Raw genomic sequence first — 6,000 nt, 5'->3', positions numbered from 1 at the left:
TCTTAACCTGCCAGCTTACCTCTACAACCATCACACCGTCCTAATCCTCTTTGAAACCTTTGTCTTTAAAAAAAATTTTTGGCAACAAACCCCTGCAAGTCTGTTGTTGAGCTGTTGCTGCTGTAGTGGTGTGTACCTCTATGCAGACCCACAGGTGTTTAGCTGCTCTTGAACGCACCTCTAGAGCATCAAATTAGCTCCACCCAGAGCAAACCCCCTCATTAGCAGATCTTATTTAAGGCAGCTGTGTTATCACATCTGCCTTTTTGCCTTTTACCTGCCTGTAGGTTGCCACATGTAACCCTCTGTGATGTTTAGGTAGGTGATTCAGTTAAAACGAACCTGTCTTATGTTTGCATTGTGGTTTCCCAATGACTGAGGTTGTATGTTTTGCGGCAGTCTGCTGCCCAAGTGTTTCATGTGGTTTGGCTGATTCCAAGGTTCCCTGTCTGGAGTGGCGTGATGTGTTGTCCTGTACAGAGCACTGTGTGTTAAGGTATGAGAAGCTTAATGAGCAACAAGTAGGGGATAACTACCTGAGGTGACATTGCACATCTATTACTTTTATAAAACTGTTGCTAATATGTATGTGGTTTTTAATTGTAATTTGTCAGCTGCTGTTTTGCATTTCATCACTACGTTCTTGTTGAATTCTGGCAGTGTAGATGCCAGAGATGGGGACTCGAGTCAGAGACTCAGACTCGAGTGCTTAAGTCGCACAAAGTGACTTCAGACTTGATTCGGACTTGAGGTGCGGGACTCGTGAACAATGTTTATTTTTTAGGAAACTTCTGATGAGCTTGCTGTTCCCTCACTCCGTTACCTATAACCTGCCTACGTAACATCTGCTGCGTACGGCTGCACGTGAGAGGACAACAAACAGTGGCAGCTGCTGAGCCATTCATCATAAACTTTGGCTTTAAAACTTCATACAAGACCCAAAGAAAGAAGTGCTGAACGCAAATAGGTTAGTAACCTGTAGTGAGTAAACATGTTTAGCTCAGCATTGGCCATCTAACGTTAGCTTGCTTCTTGCTTTAGCTACGACCTACAAGAGGTTTACTCCGACTGTCGTTATGACCGTCCCGCTGGCTGCCGTCACCCATAGTCTATGCCATCACCTTAATTATTGCCGTTGGCTGGAAAGAGGTTACAGGTTTATTGTTGTTCATGTAGCCTTACAGTTTTATTTATAACATTACACTGGTTTGAGAGTCTGCAGGGTGTGCTGACTCACAGTAGTTTAAGCTGTCATTAACTGCATTGCAAATAACATGGTTGTGCTCTGTAAGTTAAAAACAGGTTACAGCTTTATTGTTGACCATTTGACTTTACGGTTTTATTCAGTTAACTTTAGACTGGGTTTGAAAATCAACAGGGTTTGTTTACTTAGAGTAGTTTATAAGTTGTCATTAATTGTAGATGCATTGTACATTAGGCTGCATTGTTGTGCTGTTAAGTTAAAAATACAAATTTGTTGATTATGCAACATCAGTTTTATTTAGTTAACGTTACACTGGGTTTAAGAGTCAGAGTGACTTGCAGTATTTAATAAACCAATAATTGCATTGTACATTACATGGTTGTGCTCTGTGAATGAAAAGCAGGTTACAGAATTCCTTATAGCTATGCAGTTTTATTAACAACCTGGATTGAACACAGCAGATGATACAACATTCGTAATAACCACGAGAGACTTGAGAATTGACTTGGACTCTAGCTCAAAGACTTGTGAGCATCTCTGGTAGATGCTCATCACTACGTTGAATACATACGTTTCGAAGAAGGCAAATAAGCTTTGAATCGCAGCAGTCTTTTTAGTCATTAGATGGTGGATGAGAATATAAGACATATGTACTCCCTCAGATAATTTGATTGGTTAGCTCAGTCAGTAATGTGCAATACACTCACCTGGAATGTTGTGTTTGATCCCACGGTGGGTACATGTCTTGCACTTTTATTTTATTGGCAAAACCACTAAAGAGGAAGTGATATTATTGCTGGCGGGCAGTTTTGGTGAGGATACATAATCAGAGAAACAATGTTGTGAAATGCTTTTTAATAAACTTCCATTCCACAATCTACTATGTGGTTTATAATGGACTATGTTGCAAAAACGGTGACAATGTTGCTCACTCTTGGCTTTCATTTTCTATGTTATCTGTCAGTGGCCAAGTCGAAATAACAAATGGTTTTACTAAATAATTAAATATAATTTATTATATCTAAAAGAAATGTAATTTCTTGACTTGCTACTCTTTGCTGTCTCAGAGTTTTGTCCTGTGTCAGCCATACTGGTTGGAGCGGTAGACTAGACAGTTGGTTGCAATTAGCAACCTCACCACTAGATGCCACTAAATATTACACACTTTACTTTCACATGTCAAACTAGAGAAGCAGGAAGTGATCACTTTGAAGTACAAGTCCTGTAAGACAGCAACTCATCTCTGGAAGACTGATTTGATTGGTGAAAATGAATAAATGACCTTTCAACTGAAATGCTTTTTGATCAACTTTGAAATACACCAAGATCGACAGATGCTGTAGACAGGAAAGGGAAAAAAATACAGCATGTCACTTAAGAGTCACTTAATCCAGTACAAAGTGAGATCAATAGCTGTTATGATTTGATCACTTAAGCATTAAAGAATACATTTTCATGCTTCACTTTTAAGACCGCATGGGAAAGAAGTTCCAGAAGTGCTATGATTAGAATAACTACTAATGAGCTCGCACGTTAGACCGATTAGATCATCACCATGACAATTCACCAATATCACATTTGGATAAAGGATTATAAAACTCTGTGAGAACTCCTATGTTAAAGTTTATTATAGGAAGAAACATGGTTAGAATCTGTTGCTGTCTTGAGGAGAAATCCAACAACTTATTTTTTTTGCTGTGGGATTTTAATGCAGATCGAAGGAACAAATCAGCGTGGTTTCAAAGCAAGGAACTAGTGTGTATACATGATTGCAGTGAACAGTTTTTCTTGGACTAAGACATTACTGTTTTTTTGTTTTTCTTCATATAACCTAATTATCCTTTGTTTGTACCAGAATGTGCCATGGGCTCGTACAGATTTTCTCCTTGTTCAGGTCTCTTTTTTTCAGTGTCTTGCATTCTTCTGTCCTCTCGATCAATTACCTCTGTATTTCCCTTTGTTTCATGCCATCCACAAGTGATGAACCCTCAAGCCAACGGTCTATAATGCCAGTGGCTTGGATTCAGTCTCCCTCTGAGCAGAAAAGGGTTTGCATTTGGACTCAAGCTTCAAGCGCGAATCTGTCTGCTCCTGATAGAAGCCTCGGCCTCACTTGTTATCATCAGACACTTCATAAGTGATTCACAATTGGACGCTTTTCTGAACCGGGACCCAGAAATCAAATCGTGAATGACTTTGACACTGCAGTATCCCTCCAGCAGTGTGCTTAAACAGCTCTCCTTCCTGCTGAATGACAGCAACCTGCCAATAAAACCCATTTAGTGTTTGAAGAGGGGACGTTGTCTACAATGGCTGCCTGGACCACAAGTCCTTATAAGTCTAATATATAATTAGAGTGGTATTTCTTCTTAATATATTGTAGGTTTTGTAAATGTAAGTTTACACAATTACATTTGAATTGTGGCTCAGACACAGCATGGGTCTCATTTAACATCTTGTCAACAGCAAGTTCTGCAACAGGAAATCAGTGTGCACCCATTAAAGTCTTCTGAATTTGTCAGAAATTTGAAGTCTCCTCACTCTTTGTGTCAGAAAATATACTTTAATGATGCTACTATGCATATTTTTTTTTTTAAAGGAGAGAAAAACAATTTATAAGTGGGAACAGTGGCTGAGGTTAAGGCCTCTCAATTGGCATTTACCATGTCTGTGATTGACAGGCATCTGAGGGCTGGTGTTGCTAGGAAACACACCTACATGGTGTGTTATTGACTGCAGCATTTCATCCTGTATATTAGTCCACTGTTGTTACAGGGATTTTCCTCCCTATTTAGCCAACATATCAATGATTATACACCATTTAGCTTGATTTAAGTCAGTCCCCTTACAACATTCATTCAAGATTGTATTCCCCTCAAACTGAAAGCCAAAATGGGCTAACTTCCCCTACAAAAAATGCTTCAATAGCACGAATTCCCACTAAACTGCCAATGACTGACTAAAAAGAGGGGTCTAGCCAGCAATAGCATTTCTTTCATGGGACCAGTTGTGGTGGCAAATCACCAAATGATTAAAACTTGCAGCAGTGGGTAGTCCTGAAACAGCACTTTGTGCCTTACCCTGCAATTTTAATCACAACACAAGGTAAATACTTAAAGCCCCCTCCAGCCAGTTTAAACTGCTGTTTTTGGTTAACGTCTCAAACAGAGAATGGGGGTGCGATTAATAGTCGGACGTAATTACCATGACAACCAAAAACTGACCGGCTAGAGTGTTCACTAACGATATGCTGTGTTAATATCACTACACTGTAAAGTTTAGTACACTTTACTGTCTGGCAGCAGTAGCTATTAGCCATGATAGAAACTAATGTGCTCGTATCAGCTGTTATCAATCATACAGTCGATGGTCCTGTCACACACTGCACACGATAAGTCCCACTACGTTTTATGGTGCGTTTACTTTATGCATTGGTAAAACGACTGTCAGTAAAAATGCATGTTGCAGACTGTAACGTAAGATACGTTTTCTGTCAAACAACGCACGCACAAATGTCATAATGAAAATGAACAGCACACTGAACCAAGAGGACGAAACTAAAAAAATTAATTGAAGACCCTCTGTTGGCTAACTTTCTGCAATAACTACACCTGGCTAACTAAACTAGAAAGACAAACCAACAATCAGACACAGAGACATACCTACTAAATTGGTTAGCTAGCTCACAACGATGTTTCAGTTTGATGCTCTGACTTAACGAGGCGTGACTGCGTGACAGTTTTTTAATGAGGCATGACTGTGCGCCTGCACAAGCTTGGAGAATGACATGACATCACAACCCCGTTTTAACAACTATGCAACCTTTTCAACTTTTGAGCACAAAATTAAACCATTTGTCAAAAAATATTTGGCGAACTATGTGGGGTTATCAACATTGTAAGGAAATGACTCAGAAAAATATGAAATATCATAGCAATGTCAAAATGCACTGGAGGGGGGCTTTAATCAGAGTAAATGGAGAGGGTTGGGAGTTAGAGGGTGCTCAAATCACATATGGTGCAAACAGCTAACAATGTTGCCACCTCCAGCTGGTTAAGTCCATGTGTGGCTGATATGAAGTGATATTACAGTTTTTAGAAGAAAAAAATTATTTTTGGTAATTTCACAATGTTGTCCAAGTAAGTATAAAAAACAAACACCGGCGACACAGAGGATACTGACTGAAATTTTAATTCCCCTTTAAAGGCCACGTACTCCCACTCAGGTTGAAAGCAGACCATCATTGGAACTGCACCTCACACTGTGTACAAATGATGTGTATTTTGCTTAAGATGTGCAACAAAGTTAACAGGAGAGGTAAATCAAGCACAATCAATACACACAATCTTGATGAGAGGACTAATCAACCAAAACAATTAAAATCACCTGTGCGTTATGAGGACCGTTTCTGTCAGTGTTCACAGCAGATGCGAGAAGAATCCTGCTAAGAGTGAGCATGAATAAATGAGCTGGGCCTGGTAACATTCCTGGCTGTGTACTTGATGTTATTACTGACATCTTTAATATATCACTGTCACAGGAGAGTGTTCCCACCAGTTTTAATCCATGTCTCAAAAAAGTCTGAGACTTGTCTGAATGACTGTGTGGCACTCACCCCGATTCTGATCAAGTGCTTTGAGAAACCTGTTCTGCGCATAAACCTGCGCATAAAGAACAATTTCCCAGGCAGCCTGGAACGTCACCAGTTTGCTTTCAGAACCTACAGATTGAGTACCACACACTGCAACTGGATATTGTGTACTCTCATAAACAGACAGTTCAGATTGGCAGTCACA

The 6,000-nt window shown here is 39.8% G+C and overlaps 1 long non-coding RNA gene across 2 annotated transcripts in view; it reads left to right on the top strand.

Annotated features, from left to right (window-relative positions):
• Positions 1 to 263: 263 nt before the first annotated feature.
• Positions 264 to 6,000, top strand: part of LOC119909590 — a 30,406-nt gene continuing 24,669 nt past the window's right edge. Inside the window, exon 1 of one of the 2 annotated variants that reach the window (XR_005445488.1) lies at positions 264 to 318. This is a non-coding gene — a long non-coding RNA (uncharacterized LOC119909590). The remainder of the gene's footprint in view (positions 319 to 6,000) is intronic. The other variant, XR_005445487.1, reaches the window with a different exon arrangement.

The sequence above is a fragment of the Micropterus salmoides genome, unplaced genomic scaffold, assembly GCF_014851395.1.
Source record: "Micropterus salmoides isolate LMB-PRFRI ecotype aquatic unplaced genomic scaffold, ASM1485139v1 Ms_hic_scaffold_18, whole genome shotgun sequence".
Taxonomy (NCBI): Eukaryota; Metazoa; Chordata; class Actinopteri; order Centrarchiformes; family Centrarchidae; genus Micropterus; species Micropterus salmoides.
Note: the sequence above shows the minus strand (reverse complement) of the source record. Positions and strands in the feature narration are given on the sequence as shown.